The following is a 21,860-nucleotide window of genomic DNA, read 5'->3' as shown; positions in this document are numbered from 1 at the left end:
CATCTAGAGAGCAATTGGAATGCATTTACTTTGTGTCCAATTGTTGTCCTCTTCTAAAGCTGAGTTTGAATATCATATGACATTTAGACTAAAAACATGGTGTAAATGACCTTGTTCAAGTTGAATTTGAATGTCGGGGGCTTATGGACACTTGGATGACAACACAGGAGCAGTATAGAGGCATTTTATGTTTTCTCTGTTGTTTTCTCTGTTTGAAGAATTGTTCGCCAAGTGTTTTGTGGACTCAAACACTTCACCGACCTCTCCATCAGCAAAGTGGTGTGTGGATAATGAGTGAATTTTATTTTTTGGGTGAACCATCTCTTTAACAAGAACTGGTGTTAAGTGTTGTCTATCTTACCAGAGAGTGAGACAGACCCTAACTCCCCACAGTAAAAATATCTAACTTGTCTTTTGTTGGTCGTGAAAGATGAACATATGAGGAGTAAATGAGGAGATCAGGAGATCAGCGTAGTTTGAATATTGTGGTTCAATTTAAAACATACAGGGACTCAGCTTTATCTTCCAACCAAACCTTCAGTGACAGCAGACAGGAAATACTAGAAAGCAGAGGAGACATGAATGGTGAGACCAGAGGTGAAGTGAGGAGGAAAGCAATGGAAAAATAATGGAGAGGAAAAAGAGAGGGAGACAGGAGAGTGAGCTAATGTGTCCCGCAGACATAAGAACATCTGGTTTGTTACTCTGCGTTTCTCAGACAGACAGAAAGAGGTATTGATAGACAAAAATATTGTTGTGGTTGATACATAATGACGGAAACAACACAAATATAGCAAGTTTGTTCGCCTAAAAGAGAAACTGTGATGAATTGGACTGAAAGTAATTTCAATATTTGAAGGTTTGAAGATGTTTAATTAAGCCCCAGTCACACATATGGAAAATCCCTTTGTTTGCCAAGTCTGTCCGCTGCCAAAATCGTAGGATGCTATGAGAAATAGAGCGACAGATTTAGCTAATTCTGGAGAGTTGAAAAGGAGCTCTTGCATGAATTTCCTGCAGTTTCCTTCCAAAAAACTCTTACACTCTTTGGGGAAATGACCGAGACCAGAATTAGTGAAAATTACCTTTCCAGTTCGATCACAACAGCAGCCTGTTCCCTAGTGCTTACTAAGCAGAAATCCTTACTATTTGTACTCTAACCGCAGAGTCACAGGCCTGAGGGTTTTAAAGTGACTCACATCCTCCATTATGTCACTCCAACGCTCTCCTACTGTTCTTCCTGTAACTCTTTGTTGGATCAATATACAGGAAGCAGATTCATGAGAGTGTACTTGTAGTCTGGTGCAGACAATGAGCAAATTTGCAGTTTTAAGATCTCTGCTTTCTAATGGCTCTGCTTTGCAGTCCAGACTGAAGTCTTGAAATCTGATCTGTCTGGACAAAGACAGGAAACAAGGGCAGAGAGAAGGGTCCACAGGCAGAGTATTGAACCATAGCTCTTGTCGTTTTGTGGTATGGACCTCAACTACCGGACGCCTACTTCAAGTAGATCGAATTTATGCCTAATCAAAAACACCATATAAATACAGACCACTTACCATTTAATCAGTCTGCCGAAGTTTATTAATGAACAATGTATGATGCAAATCAGGGGCGTCGTTAGGCTGAAGCCCCCCTAAAATGTTCTTCATCCCCCCAAAAAATTATTGGGATTATTTTATTTTTTTTAATTAAACTAAAGTTTTACATATGGACAAGTTATTTGTAACTCTAACATGCTACATTTGTGAGTGTGTTTCTGGTTTGTATGTTATCTTCCCCTTCAAATTACAATCCAATAGCCTCTCATCATACTTAACAAAAAAGACCGGGCACTAGGACTATGTTAAATTCAAGGGAAATTTTCGATCTCAACTTTTTCAATTTTGGAGTAAAATGTCTTCTTACATATGGCATTTTGTATGGGACCGCATTAGTTCCACTCAGTGTGCCTACGCATTGGTTATGAAATGAGGCATTGTTGTATTTCAAATAAACACATTTTCAAGGTAAAACTGGAATTGAAGATCTCTCACTTAAGATGGAGCACAAAAATAAGAGAGCATCTAAATTTTATGATATATTTATATACAATTTCCATAGTTGGAGGGCCTCAAAATATATTGAGGCCCTCCATCGTTTCTGTTATGGTTGTTTAACCCTTGTGTGGTGTTCGTGTTTTGGTCACTCAGAAAATGTTCACGGGTCTGGTGGACCCACCACATTATTCGATCTTTCAAGCAATACAGCTACCACAATATATGTAAAAATACTACAGATGTTAACTTTATCCCAATTACAAGGAATATAAACAGCATATATGGTTAATATTTGTCATTTACCCCTGTTAAATCACATTTATGAATATAGGTGCTTTTTGTTATTTGTGATAAAATGTAATTAAACAAATAAACATCAATTACAATCAAGATATGATTGGAAAAAACGAATATGAAACAAGGTTCGTCATCAGTATTGAGGTATATCAATGATTTTTGAAGAGAGAAAATCTTTGGAAGACAACAGGCACGTGCACAGACATTTTGGGGGGCAGATGCTCAAACCCCCAAAATGTCATTATTTACCAAATTAAAAATAATAATAATAAATAAATAAAAAACACAGTAGGATATTTTCAACTTATATATTTATTTTGTTAACAAACTAACTCTAACTATCAATTTGAATAAATAAATGAATAACAAAACAAGGCCATATTGAATAACCCAATATATGTAAGGGTTAGGGTTAGGGTTAGTGATGTGATGGGCTCCTCTGGACCAGGTGGGGTTAGGTACTGCAGTACAAGGTCGATCCAAGTGGAAAGTGCAAGCACACGTATTGTCTGTGAAACAAAAGCCTAATACCAGACTAATGGATATAATAGTTCAATGAATTATTTTTGTGTAACAGTCAAAGTTGAGGGGCGTGGCTTATTGTCACATCATAGTTTCCATTGATCTATTAGTCCAATTAGCGTCCTTTAACCACCTTTGCCCCAATTTCTCTAACCCCCTTTGCCTCAATTCCTCTAACCCCCTTTGCTTCAATTCCTCTAACCCCCTTTGCCTCAATTCCTTTAACCCCCTTTGCTTCAATTCCTCTAATCCCCTTTGCTTCAATTCCTCTAACCCCCTTTGCTACATAACCGCCCCTGCTTCAATTCCTCTAACCCCCTTGGCTTCAATTCCTTTAATCCCCTTTGCTTCAATTCATTTAATCCCCTTTGCTTCAATTCCTTTAACCCCCTTTGCCTCAATTCCTAGTAGCCACTTTGCTTCATTGAAGAATCAGTCTGCAGCAACCAGCCAATTGGTAGAACAAAGGAGAACAAGAGATTTTTCATGCAAAACACATTTCGAACAGCGAAAAAAACGTCACAATGGCGTTTACTCAGAAAGTTAAACAAATGGACATAAATGCAGAGACTGTCGGCCCGTACTTTGAAAGCTTTTTTACGAAGCTCACAGCAGAGCAGTGGAGAGGTTGAAGTCATGCAATCCGGATGAAGCTACAACATTTATGTTGGCAGAACTTCTGCTGAACCTAATGACGTCTGTTTCAAATGCCATTGTGAAGCGGCGTCCACGTTCATTACATTACATTACATGTCATTTAGCTGACGCTTTTGTCCAAAGCGACTTACATTTTTAGTACACTCATATCATTTATGAGGGGCCATTTAGGGGTTCAGTACCTTGCCAAAGACACTTAGGCATGCAGGTGGGAAAGAGTGGGATTCGAACTAGCAACCGTCTTGTTGCAGAACACCCGCTCTATCCCCTAGGCCACGCTCTCCCCGTTCACCCGTGTCTGAGGATGAAGTTCGGTCCATTCTGGGCGACACTTTCAACAACAGTCTTTCACCAGGCAGCACAACAACGTCTGAGAGTTTGGATAAACTCACAGATTTGGTTGTAGAGGAGGTGACGGAGACTGTCAACTCCACCTTGTCTGCAAGCTCCAGCTGTGGGAGCTCTGAGAAGCCTATCCCAACCCGCCTCATTAACCCCGCTAAAGTCCAGAAGATGATCTGTTATGCCTGCGAGTCAAACAGTTGGTCAAGCAAAATCGGGCAATCTCCTCAGAGGAACAGGACCCTTCAGATGATATCATTCTGGTGTCTAGGACTTCTTCAAGCTCCTACTCTTCACGAGTAAGCTCCAAGTCAGGTAGTTCCTCAGAGGGAGGTTCAACAACAAGCAGTGTGGACAGTGTGAAGAGGCTTGTCCAGGAAACAATCAACGAGAGTTTGACTGACATCACAGACTTCTTCAGTGAGTTCAAAGACAGCCTCTCTCTCAGTTCCTTGTTTTCTTCAGAGATTGATTTGGCTTTAGATGAAATAATTGAGTCAATCAGTGAGGAAAGCACAAATGGAAAGGATTCTCCAGAGCCAAACTTCTCAAACGGTAAAGCGATGAGAATGATCAATAGGCTTTTCATAAAGACTTTTGCCGCAGCAGGGACGCTCCAAATATTGTCAAAGGTCGCGAAAAAATCCAATGAGAATCCCAAAGTCACTAGCAGGAAGGCAATACAGTCATTAATTGCTAGTATTGACGTTGTGCTTCTGGAGAAGGAGAAGCCAGGAGGTGGAAATTAAAATTCTGCATTCAAAACACTGGAAAAGCCTCGATCTGAAAAGGTTATTGTATTCACAAAACAGCTTTCAGATCTCATCTATTCGCACATCGCACCTGGCAAGAATTCAGACAGGGGTTCAGGTCTAGTGAAGAAGGTTCTTGTTCCTACTTCACACAGGGGCATATATGCAGACATTCAGACCAGGGTGTTTTGTTTTCTGTCCTTGATAAGCTGGTGGCTGAACAACCAAGTTAACCGCCACACAAACAGAGTGTCAGTCGCTTTAATGACCATCGACTCATCGCAGTCATCATCATTTGAGGTCAACAGCCTCGAGGAGAAAAGATCAGAGCAGTCGTCACCATCATCAGAGTTCACCAGCAGAGGGAATGAAAGACTGAAGCAGTCAACACCAGAAGTGGTCACCAGCAGTGTGAGTAAAAGATCAAAACAGTCTTCATCCTCAGAAGTCAGTAGCGGAGGGAATGAAAGACTGAAGCAGTCAACACCAGCAGTGGTCACCAGCAGAGGGAGTAAAAGTTCGAAACAGTCTTCATCCTCAGAAGTCAGCAGGGGAGGGAATGAAAGACTGAAGCAGTCAACCCCAGCAGTGGTCACCAGCAGAAGGAAGAAAATATCTAAGCAGTCAACACCAGCAGTGGTCACCAGCAGAGGGAATGAAAGACTGAAGCAGTCAACTACAGCAGTGGTCACCAGCAGTGGGAAGAAAAGATCGAAACAATCTTCCTCATCAGAAGTCAGCAAAGAACGTGAGAACTCAGGATCATCAGACAGGGAGAAGATTGAAAAGATCCAGGCAGAGGTCAAATATAAAATGTATGTCAGTGTTCTCTCGGACAAGCTTGTCACACAAATCTATAACAAGGCAAAGCTGACCTGTAATGATGATGACACAAGGCATCATCTGCTGGAGAGTTTATGGGCCGAGGTCAAAGACATTGACTCACCTTACATCCCGAAAAGAATATTTGACATGGACATTTACAAGGAGTTGTGTAAGAAGTGGCCTTCTCCAGAGATGCTATTGTCTTACCTTCTTGGAAGAGATCCTGAACTTGAGATATCAATAAGCTCCATTTTGAGAAGACGCCTGTGCAAAAAGCCTGGCTTCTTCTCTTCTTTCAGAGCAGGCATCTCTTCCTTCTTCAGGAGATAATAAGTGGATGATGTTACTCCGATAGCTTCACTTTCAAATGTCAGTGTGGCGGTGGTGCATGCCACGGGGCTCTCCCACACAAAGCCAGAAACGGAATGTTTGCTTGTTAACATGATTTATTGTACACCACACACGTGAACACACAAACTTAACACAAACACAAAGTGACTCGCTTTTCAGTGTGAGGACCAATCAGCTAACAGCTCTCACCTGCGCTGACTGATCCTCTGTGGTGCAGGTAGCCCCATAATAATTTTCAGAGATTTTCTGGCCTGACCTAGCTTTTACTAAGTCTAAAGTTTTGCAATGGTTTTTCTCAAGGTGCTCCTGTTATCCCCACATTTATAAAAATGAATACAATTTCTAAAATGGAATTATTTGTTCTCAGTATTTATTCCACTCAGACTAAAGTTTTGCTGTTTTACAAGCTGAAAATTCACGGTTTCTCAAGTGCAAGTTTCTTTCTTTAATCCCAAAAGCTGTGTAATGTGGAGGAGAGTAACCTCATTATGGCTGGTGAACAAATAGCAATAGTAAGCATCTTACTTTCAGATATTTTCCGAATAAGAGTCACAGTTGCTGCACAGAATCAGCATAAATGGATACAGTGTTACTTGATTGTGTTTGTCTTAAACTAAGCAATTTTGTTAGAAAATTTCTCCAGTGAGCAAGAGTGATTACATTTTCTAAAAATCTCCTGTGCATTGGATTCTATTTTTGAAATAATTTGAATGTATTTTTGTGTATTGTGTATCTTATTCCCTTCTGCTCATAATACAACAAATACACAACTCAGAAGTAGACACTGGCAGGTCCATTCTCCATCCATTGTGTGTGGTCCCTTTAAGAATTAGGATTTGGGAGTGACGCGGATATGAAAACTAGTATATCCGTCTTTCCTTTACAAGCAGGAAAATTATTTCTCACTATTTGAGAAAAATTCATATTTGTGTTGTCAAATTTCACAATGACCCTGAAATTCTGTCTCTTCTGTTATCTGATACTGAATGAATGCATGCAAAGATACAGAGAAAAATCACATTCTTTCTGATTGAACCAATCTATGAACTGTCAGAAACAATGGATATCCGCAGCTTAAAATGAGCCCCAAAAAAATTGGCGCGCACAAACATTCGGCATCCTTAGAGGCTAGGCCCCCCTTTCTTTCAATCCTAGAAACGCCCCTAATACAAATCTTCTTTAAAGTTGCAAAGGCATCAGGCAAATAAAATGACAGGGCTTAAATACAGAATAAAACTGTATTTACCAGCACCTCCATCAGTCTGGATCGTGTACACAAGGCAGCTTGGCTCTAGAATGTGACTCGGATCTCCAGCCTCAGCAGAAGTGTTTTGAGTCTTTAACTGTTCAGTGTTGGTGAGTCTCTGTCACTGTGTGCTATTGGGCAGCCCCAGTTTTCAGTTTTTTTCCCCCGAGATATCTTTCTTGACTGTTTGGAAAACTGAGATGCTGGACACTGGCCGGACACTGACACCAGTTTGACCAAGTAACAACAAACCTCATAACTTTGATCATCTCATCATCAAACACTTCCTAACATCAGTGTCTTCTAAATGTATGGCCTGACCTTTTCATCTGGAGATATTAGCTGTCTTTGTTTTTTCATTTCTGTGTCTGTCGACTGTTATAAACCTTTACTCTAGTGGGCGAAGTCTGCAGAGGCTCTCACTCAGATATTTACATTCACACATTGAGCCCTGCTGGAGAAAATCCAGTTCAGAATTCAGTGCAAGGGTGAAAGCAGCCTGGATATTACATTTGATCCTGTATGCAACAGCACAACACTGAGAAGTCCTTTTTTTAAACATTTAGCATAAAAGTCAGTCTTTTCTGTATATAGCAGATAGTGGGACTTTGTTACAGGCCACATATTCAAAGTTTTTAAATGCTTCAGAATGCTAGAATTTTAACTAATTCCAGAAAAAGGAAATAGTACCAATTTTAGCTTCTACTCCCTGGCACCATCAGAATACAGGGCTCCTGTGTGTTTGTCAAAGAGATGTCAGCAGGCTGCAGGGCCTTTGCCTTTTCCTTTCCTGCCCTTGTCCTCTGGAACAACCTCCCTGCTGACACCCACTGTCTGACTCTGTGGAAGCTTAATCCCTAAAGCTCATCTTTCAGTAAGTGGCTGGATCATGTCAGGCCTGGTGTCAGTTACCATTCTCCCATGGCTCTGTCTCAGTGAATCCATTAAACCTATTACATAGAATATAGTCCATGTTGTTTCTCATGACATGATCACTGTAAACCCTCTGAAAACAACTCAATCTCTGGCCAGGCTCTGTGTGTGTGTGTATGTGTGGTCGGTGTGTGTGTGCGTGCGTGTGCGTGTGTGTGTGTGCGTGCGTGTGTGTGTTGTCCGTGCTTTGGTTCCAGATGTTTTGAATCTGTCCCAGCCTCCTCCTCTCGCCCTCTGTGATTTGTCCTCTTTGCAAACTTTCATTGTGCACCCAAACAGTGCAACACAAGTTATTTTCTTATGTCTGATCTGTTCCCTGGGAATCTTTTCAAAATACATTCAGGCTTGCAGCAGTCATTGAATCCTGGAGAAACATCTCTCTGTGAAGAAAACTGGAAGTCCTCTTGTTTCTGTGTATGTTATCAGATGTGTATGTTGCAGGATGTGGTAACTTAAGGTTAAATTTACAGTGATGTCAGGCGTTTTGAGTGGTATATTTGAATTATGTTGTTTTTGTGGTGGAAACAACAGAGATCCAAACAGCTCCTGGGTTTATCTCTGCATTTAATGACACAGATATTTTAAAATACATCCTGCAATGTAAGTCTCCGAAAGCAAAAGGACTAGGTTTTATTACAATGTCCTTTTAAAGCATGAGAAAGTTCTACATGGAACTTTCTCTACGTGTCTTTATTTGTACAAAGTTTCAATGAACCAAAATGGTAAATGGTCGGTCACAGGACTCACACTATTTGAGTTATGTGAATGACAAACACTTCTGCTGTCTGCAGTAAGAATACAGACAGTACTGTATTAATAATAACTAAAATGCTTAAAACTGTCATGCTTCTTCAACAATAAATTAAAAAGCGAACCTAACACATATCTTAAAGAGGGTTTAATTGTTTCAGTCTGCAGTGTTGTGAGGTCTATGAGCTAGAAAAGGTTAGGGGGAAAGGAGAGGGAAAGAAAGAGGGCAGACTAGAAGTTCATCAACGTTACCAACTTAGCACCTCGTCACTGAAAACTAAAAAAAACTAATTCAAGCACAACTGACATCTGCATCACTCCACTTATGTTTTATTATTCTAAAAATTCAATGTCAACTTTGTTAGCAGACACACAACAACAGACAGACAATCAGAGCACTGGCCGCCTAACACGCCTCTGTGACTGCAAACACAACCATTCATTAAAATCAAAGACATACTGGCCAAAGTATCTTGTTTAAAGCACTTAACCAAAGTTTTCCTAAGTCCTGCTCTTCTTTCGATATTCGTGCACGCCAGGAGAGAGGAGGACGATACTTTTATGGACAAGTTGAAGTAAGTGGAGACAGAACAAACAAAGAAGTTCTTTAACCAGCAGATGTGTCTTGGTCTGGTGGGAGATTATTTTCATTTAAACCATTGTTACACATTGGCTCATGTTGTGCAACAAGAAACAAGGAAGGCCACAAAGTTCTGCAGTTATAGTATTTATTCTGTACAGAAAACTAGCCTTAAAGCTCAACGTGGTAACCAGTTCTGTGGGTGGGTGCATAGAAGTAAGAGTCACGCAAATGCCAAGCTGGGATGTCCATGTGGAGGTAGACCCGGTGAAGGAGAGAGCCAGAGTCCAGTCTGCAGGCCTCTTAAATATTGGTCAGCCCAGGTTTGCCACATCCCTGCTGATCACTAGGGTCTGACTCAGCCTACAGGAGCCTGAAATACAACAACGAGCACAACCCAATAGCAGAAAACTCCAGGGTTTCCACACCATGTTAGATGAAACGTTTAAAATAAGTAACAGAATGGCATCAGCGGTATATGAGCTTGAGCCGATTCAACTGATCTGGTTAGAGGTGGGGTAAACCTGACATAAAAATTAGATTAGGATAGACTTTATGTCCCAAAAATGATTGATAGGTTGTTTTTATAGATGACTTTGACCTTTGACCCTGTTTCTGTGTCTTCTGTGTGTGTGTGTATGTGTGTTTGCCGTCTCTGTCCTTCTTCACTAAAACTGATAATCACATGTATTTAGTTATTAATCGGTGATGACAGATCATGACTCCAGATCGTTCCATCACTCTAACCCTGATGTCCTGACTGTGCGCTTCACGTTATGTCTTGTGTTGTGTGAAGCAGGGGTATGTGTGCACACAGTGTTTAAACATTTGTCTCTGTTTATATGGTTGTTATTAGGTTTCAGCAAAGAGTCCTCACATGAGAAAAGAAAAAATAATATAATATGTGAAATCTTTAATTATTGCCAAATCCACAAATGTTGTATTGTTTATGACTAGATTTCTAAACTGTTCACATAACCTTATTTATCTTGATGTTGCCTATATTGAAAGTCCTCCTCTGGCCTCACTTTGTTGGAAAGTTTTGCCTCCTGCTGCCGTAAAAGATGCAGATGTTTTTAATCTAAACTGAGACGCCATCTTGTGGAGCACATCTGTTATTACAAATGATATTAGATTGGGCAACACAATAGATATCACAGCTTGTTTCCAGCTTTTTAACAACTGTTGTAACTTCCCTAAATATATCAACTGAAAACAACTGTGTATTACAGCTATATGATTAATCCACCATAGAAAACATTAATCAATCAATCAAATTTTAATTTGTATAGCCCATATTCACAAATTACAATTCATCTCATAGGGCTTTAACAGGGTGTGACATCCTCTGTCCTTAACCCTCAGCAAGAGTAAGGAAAAACTACAAAAAACCCTTTTAACAGGGTAAAAATATGTAGAAACCTCAGAGAGAGCCACATGTGAGGGATCCCTCTCCCAGGACAGACAGAAGTGCAATAGATGCCACATGCAGGAGAACATCATCAATAATCAAAGTCTCTAGCAGCATTTGATGAGGGTAGACATCCCGAAGGACAACCCCAACATGACATGCCAAGCAGTCCCGCTGCAAGCACAGTCCATGCTCAGCAACCATCTAGACCACGATCAACCATCCAGACCAGACGCCATTCCAGTCCTCAGTCACCGTCCACCGCCGCCCACCAGGACCCATCACAAGCCACCACCGCGGTCCTGGTCCACCTGGAAGCCAGTGTAGCGATGCTAATATTGGAGAAATGTGCTCTCTTCTCTTTGTTCTCGTCAGGACACGTGCTGCGGCATTTTGGACAAGCTGTAGAGTCTTTAACGACTTACTGCTGGAGCCTGATAATAATGAATTACAATAGTCCAGTCTCGATGTAACAAAGGCGTGGACTAGTTTTTCTGCATCTTTTTGTGAAAGGGCATATCTAACTTTTGAAATATTACGCAAGTGGAAAAAAGCGGTCCTAGAAATTTGTTTTAAGTGACTATTAAAGGATAAATCAGGATCGAAGATCACTCCCAAGTTCCTGACTGTTTCATTGGAAGCAAGGGCAATGTCGTCTAGCGCAGCTATATCATTAGATAATGCGTCTCTAAGGTGTTTGGGCCAAGTATTATAACCTCTGTTTTGTCTGAGTTTAATAAGAGAAAATTGCGGGTCATCCAGGTTTTTATGTCCTTGAGACATGCTCGAAGTTTAGTTAATTGATTACTTTGTTCAGGTTTTATTGACAAATATAACTGGGTGTCATCCGCATAGCAGTGGAAATTTACCGAGTGTGTCCTGATAATGTTTCCTAGTGGAAGCATATATAATGAGAATAAAATTGGGCCGAGCACAGAGCCCTGTGGAACACCATGATTAACTTTGGTGCGCACAGATGACTCATCATTAATTTGCACAAATTGGGAGCGATCAGAAAAATACGATTTAAACCAGTTAAGGGCGGTTCCATTAATGTTAATTAACTGTTTGAGTCTTTGTAATAAAATTTGATGGTCAATTGTGTCGAATGCTGCACTGAGATCTAACAGAACGAGGACAGACTCAAGTCCCTGATCTGAGGCTATTAAAAGGTCATTAGTGACTTTTGCCAAGGCTGTCTCTGTACTGTGATTGGCTCTAAACCCTGATTGAAAGTCTTCATATATATTATTTTCCTGGAGAAACTCACACAGCTGATTGGCAACAACTTTTTCTAAGATTTTAGAAATGAAGGGGAGATTAGATATTGGCCTGTAATTGGCTAAAACCTCTGGGTCTAGCCAATTAATAGTCTTGAATTCATGTTGTTTGTCAGTGAAAATGAGTATTAATCATTCTGACTGGTTCACGTCAGTTTATTGTGGCCACAGTCCTACAAAATACTTTCATTTGAAGGATATAATCTGTTTTTAAAATCTCTGCCTGTCAGAAAGTTGAGTCCAGAACAAATCTCTTTGTGTGATCTTTGTGTCGGATCCATCAGATCTTCTCTCAGTCTGGATCTGAATCAAACTATACCATCGGAGCTAGCATTTTCTGTGTTGTAGCATTTGTGAAATATATGTAAATAGTTACACATTTAGTTCTCAACATCCATGATTTATTATGCAATTTCACATTTTTTTTTCATGTTCTTCGGATATTTACAGATATTTTTTTATTTAAATGTGTGTATAGCATCATATGCACACATTAAACAAAAGCGTTCTATATATATTCACAAAATAAAGCTAATTTCTCACCTTCACATCTGAATGTGTTGTTTCACAGTTCAGATCTTTCAACTGCGATAAGTTTTTTAGATTTCTTGTGCATCCCTTTAATTAAAATAATCACTCCGCTGTATCTCCATGGATCCTCATACTAACACAAGCATCCCTGAATATTAATTAGAAATATTAGAATATCCTTGATGCATGAACAAAATAAAATACTGTTAATAAAACTTGGTCTTGAATAAATTTGAAACATTTGGCCCATAATAGATTTAACCTGCTCAGTAAAGTGAGGTGTAATGAGGTAGATGAACTTTTAGGTTTCTATTGTATTAGATTACTGGTAGTGTGTGTCTCTCTTAAACTCTGGAGTGAATCAGACAAACACAAAATAAAGTTCAGTTCTGTTCAGGTTCTAATAACTTTGGATGATTGTTGGTCTTGATAGAAAAAGTAAAGTGAGCTCAGGTCAGTGAGTGTGGAGGAGGACACTCAGTCTCTGACACGATACAAACCAACCACTGCTTCTGTTCTGATCCTGAAACAGCGGCGCTAATAATTTATCATAGTCCGAAACCCTGTATTTACACTTCCAGTCGAGATTTACTGCCTCGTTCACCTCTCTCTTGTGTGTGTCAGTGAGTGGGGGCTGTTGATAAAAACAGGTGAAGGAGGGACTCTTAAGTCTCTATTTACAACAGTGAAATATGAATATGTACAATATGAATAGCTGCTAATCAATCCTAATACATCTTTTCTTACAAACAATGCAACTGGATCACTGTTCTCCTCTATGAATATAACAGTTAAATTGGACTTTCGGTTAAATCTTTTACCACACTCAGAGCAACCTATGGTTTCTGTCCTGTATGAATCCTCATATGACTCGTTAAAGTGGACCTATGGCTAAATCTTTTGCCACACTCAGAGCAACTAAATGGTTTCTCTCCTGTATGAATACTCATATGTGCATTCAGCTGGTTCTTAAGTCTAAATCTTTTGCCACACTCAGAGCAACAAAATGGTTTCTCTCCTGTATGAGTCCTCATATGTACATTCAGTTGGTTCTTATTTCTAAATCTTATTGCACACTCAGAGCAACCAAATGGTTTCTCTCCAGTATGAACTGCCATGTGGTAGTTTAACTCAGATTTTTGTTTATATGCTTTAGAACACAGAGAGCAACTAAACGGCTTCTCTCCCGTATGTACTCTCATGTGTGTTTTTAAAATGGTCTTTCGGGTAAATCTGATACCACATACAGAGCAACTAAATGGTTTGTCTCCTGTATGAATCATCATATGTTCAATCAGCTGTTGGTTATATCTAAATGTTTTTCCACATTCAGAACAACTATATGGTTTCTCTCCTGTGTGACCTATCATATGTAACTTTAAATTTTTTTCATGGTAACATCTATAACCACAATTAGAGCAACTAAATGGTTTCTCTAATGTATGAGTCTTCATATGTAAAGTTAGCTGGTACTTTGCTCTAGATCTATAACCACAGTCAGCGCAAAAATACGGTTTCTCACCTGTATGAATTGGCATATGTCTCTTCAGCGTGCTCTTAAGTCTAAAAGTTTTACCACACTCAGAGCAACTAAATGGTTTCTCTCCTGTATGAACTGTCATATGTAGAGTTAGCTGGGCCTTTAGTGTAAATCTGTATCCACACACAGAGCAACTAAATGGTTTCTTATCAGTTTTACATCTCACATCACTTAAAGGCTGTTTGTCGTTTCTTATATTCAAACCAGACTGAAGGTCCCTGGTCTCCATCCAATCATCTTCACTATCTTCGGTCTCTGAAGAGTCTTCAGTCTTGTGCTCAGGACCTGGTTGTAAATATCTATCAGGCTCCCTTGTCTCCATCCAATCATCTTCACTATCTTCGGTCTCTGAAGAGTCTTCATTCTTGTCCTCAGGACCAGTTTGTGAATATCCATCAGGACCTGAGTTCCTGGCTGGTTCTGGTTTTCCACCGTCCGCTCTGTTCTCCTCATTTTGACTCTGATGAAGCTGTGATGACTGAGGGTTCTCTTCGTCTTCTTCATTCTTCACAGCGAAAGGAGTCAATGTGAACTTGATATCAGCCTCCTCCAGTTGTTGAAGCTGCGCTCCCTCCTGATTGGTCCAAGGCTCCTCCTGTTCCTCTTTAATGTGGGGGGGCTCTGGGTCCTCCTGGTCCGCAAGAGGGCTCCACTGCTTCTGCTCAGGGGGAACCTCTTCTTTATTCACCACCGGTTGCAGGAAGTCTGCATGGAGCGTAGAGAGGTTTGGTGTATTTGGAGCTCAAATAGTGTCACAATACAAAACAATGTTTTGATACAGATACTTTGTTACTTTTCCAAAAAAAGGAGTTGCTCTATCTGAGGCAGAGGCACCAGACTTCTGTAGTTTGATAGTATGATATGTAGTTTGTGAGGCTACAGATGTGTGCTGGTTAATCCTGGGTTGAAACTGACAGAATTACAGTGTCATTGTCTTTATTTCATGCTCAACAAAATTGTGTTTATCTATTGAGTGTTTTCTTGTTTGTATTCATGCATGTAGGTGTTTTTTTGACAATGGATAAGAAGCCTTCATTTTATGGTTTAATGTACTGGAACTGCAAGTTTTCCTGAATTGTGTGAAAGAAAAGTTTTGAACCCACAGGAAATATACAATTCTTATTTAAACCTGCAAACACTGGCAGTGGAACAGCTTGCTTATGTTAACTGATAAGAGCGGTCAAGCTGGGTGCTCTTCTCAAGATTTGCAGTCTCGCCCACTTTTTTCACCTTCTAAGCAGTTCATAGTTGAATATACAGGAAAAATCTTTCAGCACAGTTTCAATGCTACTATGTCAAATACGACAGTGAGCACAACTGCTAAATGAAACCTGAAAACACAGCTTTCAGACATAACTCTCCTTTCAAGCAGACAATTAGGTCAATGTTCAGTCAGTGGACAATCCATGAATACAGATTTCACTGAGTGTATTTTCTCACATGAATGAATAGAAAATATTTAATTTCTGATACAACTTGTACTTCTATTAAATAAAGTATTGTATATTTGTTGCTGACTTTTATTTAGTCATATCTGACGCATGCATTCATTCATTGTCTCTGTAACTATCTTTCTCTTATATTATTTCATTCAAAGTTTTATTTTCTATCCTTTGAACTGCCAACAAGTTTTTTAATTTGACCTGACTGTTTATATTATTTACAAGATTTAGGTCAAATTCAAATCAACTTCTCGAAGCTGTTAGTGACGAGTTGCTCTGCTCACTTTAAATACATTTTAGAGCCACAACTGTTTGTGTCTTTTGAAGCAAACCAAAGAGCAGCTTAGCTCCACTAGCTCAGCTAGCTTTCCGGCTCCAGGGAGCAGGGACTAACCTGCTCTGTGCAGCCTTATTTCGGGCTTCATCACGGCGTCGAGCAGCCTCCTCTGGCGGCAGATCTCCCGCTCTGACCGCTCCAATCTGTCTTCGTACTCTTCCACGGTTTCCTCAAACACAGCGGCGATCTCCTTCGCCGTCGCCGTCAGCCGCTCGGTGAGCAGCGCTCTCAGCGCCGGGACTGGAGCCGTTTCTTCCTCTTTCTCCACCTGCAGCAGAAAGTCTTCAGCGGCTGCGCTGATCCGCTCATGTACCGACACCCGCAGCAGCTGCATGGCGCACATTGTCCTCCTTTCTGTAAACTGTGAGTCTCGAACAAGCAGCAACAACCCGGACTGAGCGACGAGGCCAATGAGGAAGTGCTGTGGCCTAGTGGTGGACGGATCGTTCCAAATATCAATAGTATCAATACCAACGTTGGGCTCCACCCAAGCAAACAAGCCAGCTGAGCAGGACCACTTTTCGCCTCCCCCCTCCTCCCTCCAGCCAGCCAGCAGCATAAAGACGGAGCAGAAGAATGGCAGCGAGGAAGAGGAGCGCCGTGTGGCTATATTTTCAGATTCAGGCTGAAAATGAAATGACAGCAAGATGCTTCATTTGCAAAAAGGCAGTCAAATACAGTGGTAACACCACTAATTTATACTCCCTGGCCCCGACAGACCCACTCCCCCGACCCAGAGGCAGAGGTCTGTGACAGAGGCCTTTCAGTCTGCCAGAGAATATCCAGGTAGATTTTAGTGGTGAAGGTATTATTCTAGACATCTTTGGCATTAGTAAATATACATTTTCAAAGTGTAAGTGGTCATTCGTTACTTTAGCCAACTAAAAAAGTATAAACTATGTTCAGACTTTGATATGATATATATTTATCCCATTGATGCATGTTATTATAATGAATACATTTACTGGAATTGTAACAAATATACTGAATGATTGTGAAGGACCTGCAACATCTTTCCTTGGTGGAAGATGACGGCTTCAGGAATTTTGTGAGGACACTTGACCCACGGTACAAAATTCCAAGTAGAGATTCTTTGATGGCGGGGAACTACCTGGTCTTTATGAAGACTGCTGCTCTAAGGTCAGAAAGGCATTGAGTTGTGTGTTGTTCTTTCAACTTAGATGTGGACATCAAGAGGCACAGAGGCATAAATATATTTATTGTTTTTTTACATTTAAATAAACTTATACATACACAAACCTTCCCCCAAATTAAACATATGGCAGAATATAAAATAACTAAATAAATAATACAAATATCACTTGGAAATAAATAAATGGCTAAGATATAATTAAAAATATAAATTCAAGGAAAAATTACAAAATTACAATGAAAATAGATACTTATTTAGTTTAAATAAATAAATGAATGAAAACAATGTAAGTCAGGGGTCTTCAACGTTTTTCAGGCCAAGGACCCCAAACTGATGGAGAGATGGAGCAGGGACCCCCTACTATATATATTGTATAAAATTGTGTTTTATATTAAACTGGGCCTAGTGCCATATATAAACATAGCTACCTTGTTATTGTGCAATCAATACTAAGCTATTCAAATATAACACGGGTTCATATATTCATGTTTTTAATTTAAACATGTGCACGGTACAGGGTGGCCATGCCACTACCATTTATAAACATACATTCTTGCCTACAACACTGAGCTATTAAAGTAATTCACAGATTCATGTTTTTATTTTAAAAAGACATGCAGAAGAGACAGTGAATCCTCAAACATACTCCCACATTAGTGAGATGTCAGGCCCTGATGGGTAGCACACAACTTATCTAACCTTGGACGAATGGAGGTTGGAGGCAGAGGGTCAAATCAGCCTCTCAATATGTTGGATGCATGTTAATGTGTATTTAAAGGCATTTCAATTTGTGAAACAGTTTAAACAGTTTTAAGCGTCTTCAGCTCTACGTTGTTGCGACCGCACCACAGGGCCAGCTGTTCAACTTCCAGCCTGTATGCAGACTCATCATTATCCTGGATGAGGCCGAAGACTGATGTGTCGTCTGCAAATTTTTGGATTTTAACAGATGGGTCTCCTGAGGTGGAGTCGTTTGTGTAGAGGGAGAAGAGCAGTGGGGAGAGCACACATCCCTGAGGTGCACCAGTGCTGATTGACCGGGTGCTGGATGTTATTTCACCCAGCCTCACCTGCTGCTTCCTGTCTATAAGGAAGTTTTTGATCCACTGACGGGTGGAGGCAGGCACAGTGAGCTGGATGAATTTGGTGAGGAGGACTTCTGTTATGATGGTGTTGAACGCCGAGCTGAAGTCCACAAACAGCATCATTGCATAGGTCCCTGGGGAGTCGAGGTGTTGCAGGATTTAGTGCAGCTCCATGTTGACTGCATCAGAATCAGAATCAGAAGGATTTTATTGCCAAGGAGGTTGACACCTACAAGGAATTTGCTCTGGTTGCTGGTGCATACACAAACAGGATCCTGGCGTAGGTTCCTGAGGAGTCCAGGTGCTGGAGGATGAAGTGAAGGGCCATGTTGACTGCATCATCTACAGACCTGTTGGCTCTGTAGGCAAACTGCAGGGGGTCCAGGAGAGGGTCAGTGATGGCTTTGAGGTGTAACAGCACGAGGCGCTCAAATGCCTTCATCACCACAGAGGTCAGGGTGACGGGTCTGTAATCGTTGAGTCCAGCGATCTTAGTTTTTTTGGGGACAGGGATGATGGTGGAGGTCTTGAAGCAGGCTGGTATGTGTCATGTCTCCAGTGAGGTGTTAAAAATGTCAGTAAACACCGGAGACAGCTGATCAGCACAGTGCTTCAGGATTGATGGAGAGACAGAGTCTGGCCCGGCTGCTTGCGGTGGTTCTGTCCTGAAGAGTATGTTGACGTCCCTCTCCACGGATGGAGAGAGTCGTCTCTGTGGTAGAGGAGGGGGGGGGGGACTCAGAGGTTGGAAGTTGTGGAGAGGTGCAGGCCCTTGCTTTGGTGGGGGAGCTGCAGCTGGTGGGCTGGAGTGTGGTGTCATGGGGGATGGTTTCAGGACTTTCCCATTGTCTTTCGAAGCGACAGTAAAACTCGTTCAAGTCGTTGGCCAGGCGTGAGTCGTTAGTGGAGTGGGGGGCTCTGGGCTTGCAATTTGTAATTTGCCTAAGCCCTCTCCAGACAGAGGCAGAGTCATTGGCTGAGAACTGTTGTTGAAGTTTCTCAGAGTACAGTCGTTTAGCTTCTCTCACCTCCTTGCTAAACCTGTATTACGACTCTATAAACTTGACTCTGTCCCCGCTCCTGCACGCCTCTTCCTTCTCCAACATTAACTTTTTGAGTTTAGCTGTGAACCAGGGTTTGTCATTATTGTAAATCACCCTGGTGCGTGATGGAACACAGCTGCCCCCACCGAAGCTGATATAAGAAGTCACAGCCTCTGTGTACTCATCCAGACTATTAGTAGCAGTCCTGAACACATCCCAATCTGTACAGTCAAAAGACGCCTGAAGATCCTACACAGCTTCACTGGTCCACAACTTTGAAGTCCTCACAACAGGTTTACAGAGTTTTAATTTCTGCCTGTATGCAGGAATCAAATGGACCATGACATGGTCCGAGAGTCCCAGTGCAGCCCGGGGGACGGCTTGATAAGTATTGCTTACTGTGGTGTAACAGTGATCCAGAATGTTCTCCTCTCTGGTTGGGCATTTAATAAATTGTTTATATTTGGGAAGTTCACGGGTGAGATTTCCTTTGTTAAAGTCCCAGAGGACAATCACTAAGGAGTCCGGGTTAGTCCGCTCCACACAATGTATCTGATCAGCAAGCATGCGTTGTGCCTCTTGCACGTTAGCCTGCGGAGGGATTAAACACCGACCAGAATGAATGAAGCAAACTCACGGGGGGGAGTAGAAGGGTTTGCAGTGAATGAAAAAATATCCCAGATCAGGAGAACAGTGCTGTAGAATCACTGTCACATTGTTGCACCAGCCAGAGTTAGTGTAAAAGCAGATACCTCCACCTTTCTTTTTGCCGGAGAGCTCCGTGTTGCGGTCCGCTCGGAAAAGTTTGAAACCAGCCAGCTGCAGCGCAGAGTCCAGTACAGATCCACACAGCCACGTCTCTGTGAAGCACAGCACGGAAGATGAGGAGAAGTCTCTGTTTTTACCAACTAGTAGCTGGAGTTCGTCCAGTTTGTTGCGCAGTGAGCGCACGTTGGAGAGGAATATTCCCAGAAGCGCTGTGCGAAGTCCCCGCTGGCGGAGACGCACAAGAGCGCCGGCCCGTTTACCTCTCCTCCGCCGCTTCACCGTGTGAACAAAGGTGAGCGCACCTTTTACCAGAATGTCCAAAATATCGATAGATGAGGCAATAAAAGTCGGTAATAAATTATCAGGAGATATGTCCCTGATGTTCATGAGCATCTCTCTGGTGAAAGAGCTCCCGGTTTTTAAGCAGTAAACTGAGTTAACTAACTAACCATCATCCACTGACCTGTTTGCCCGGTAGGCAAACTGCAGGGGGTCCAGCAGGGGTCCTGTGATGCCCTTCAGATATGTCAACACCAGTCTTTCGAAGGATTTCATGACCGCAGACGTCAGGGCGACGGGCCTGTAGTCATTTAGTCCGGTGATGTAATGTTTCTTAGGGACTGGGATGATGATGGAGCGTTTGAAGCAGGAGGGGACTTCACACAGCTCCAGAGATCTGTTGAAGATCCGTGTGAAGGTGGGGGCCAGCTGATTTGCACAGGCTTTCAGACAGGAGGGTGACACACCATCTGGGCCTGATGCCTTCCTTGTCTTTTGTCTCTGAAAGAGCTGGCACACATCCTCTTCAAGGACCGTCAGTGCTGGTGGGGAGTCAGGGGGGAGAGGGGAATGATATGACAGGGGGTGCAGATGGTTGTTTGAAGTCTGGGTTGGAGCGGGTGAGAGGTGTTAATGTGGGGTGATCAAACCTGCAGTAAAACACATTCAGATCCTCAGCCAGTTTAGGGTTCTCCATGGGGCGGGGGGAGGTTTTCCTGTAGTTACTGATGTCCTGCAGGCCTCTCCACTCTGATGCAGGGTCATTAGCTGAAAAACTGTTTTTCAGCTTTTCAGAGTAGCTTGTCCTTGCCACTAGATCTCCTTAGTCAGTGTGTTTCTTGCCTGGTTGTACAGGATCCTGTCCCCACTCCGGAAGGCCTCCTCTTTGGCTTGACGAAGCTGTTTGAGCTTTGCTGTGAACCACGGTTTATCGTTATTAAAGATGCATTACGTTTTCATAAAAACTGATATATGACGTCACAGTGTCAGTCAGTTCGTCCAGTGATGTAGATGCAGCCTCAAAAACACTCCAGTCAGCATTCTTTAGAGTTGTGTAGCAATGGTCCAGTGTGTTTTTGTCCCTGGTGGGACACTTAATGTGCTGCCTGTATTTTGGCAGTTCGCGGCTGAGATTTGCTTGGTTGAAATCCCCAAGGATAATCAGAAGAGAGTCCGGATGTTTTCGCTACGTGCTGGTTATCTGGTCAGCCAGGTGTCGTTGTGCCTCGCTCACGCAGGCTTGAGGTGGAATATAGACACCGACCAGAATAAAGGAGGAAAACTCCTGCGGTGAGTAAAATGGTTTGCAGTTAATGGAAATGGATTCTAGCTGAGGAGTGAATGGCGTACACCATTTCCGTAAGTTCACTTTTAGTAGGCATCCTACGCACTGTTTTATAAATGAGTCCCCTGCTCTTATATCTGCATGTTCAGTGGTCGGATCTCGTCTACGGTGCCGCTCGAAGGCGGGGGTGACCCAGTGGCCACGCGAACGATGAGCCCCACAGCCGCTGAAAGAGCCCAGCTTGCAGCTACACACTTAAAGCGAACACAGGGAGAGAGAGAAGAGAAAGCGCAAAAGCTACGTACAGATCACAAAACCATTTGACATGTGGATCTGTGGATCCACGCTTCAAAGGACATTTAGTAAGTTCATCAGGCTTAAGACTAGGATTGTGTGTGTGTGTGATAGATTG

The sequence above is a fragment of the Platichthys flesus genome, chromosome 14 (genome assembly GCF_949316205.1).
Source record: "Platichthys flesus chromosome 14, fPlaFle2.1, whole genome shotgun sequence".
Lineage (NCBI taxonomy): Eukaryota > Metazoa > Chordata > Actinopteri > Pleuronectiformes > Pleuronectidae > Platichthys > Platichthys flesus.
The sequence above is the reverse complement of the archived record's forward strand: the minus strand, read 5'-3'. Positions refer to the sequence as shown.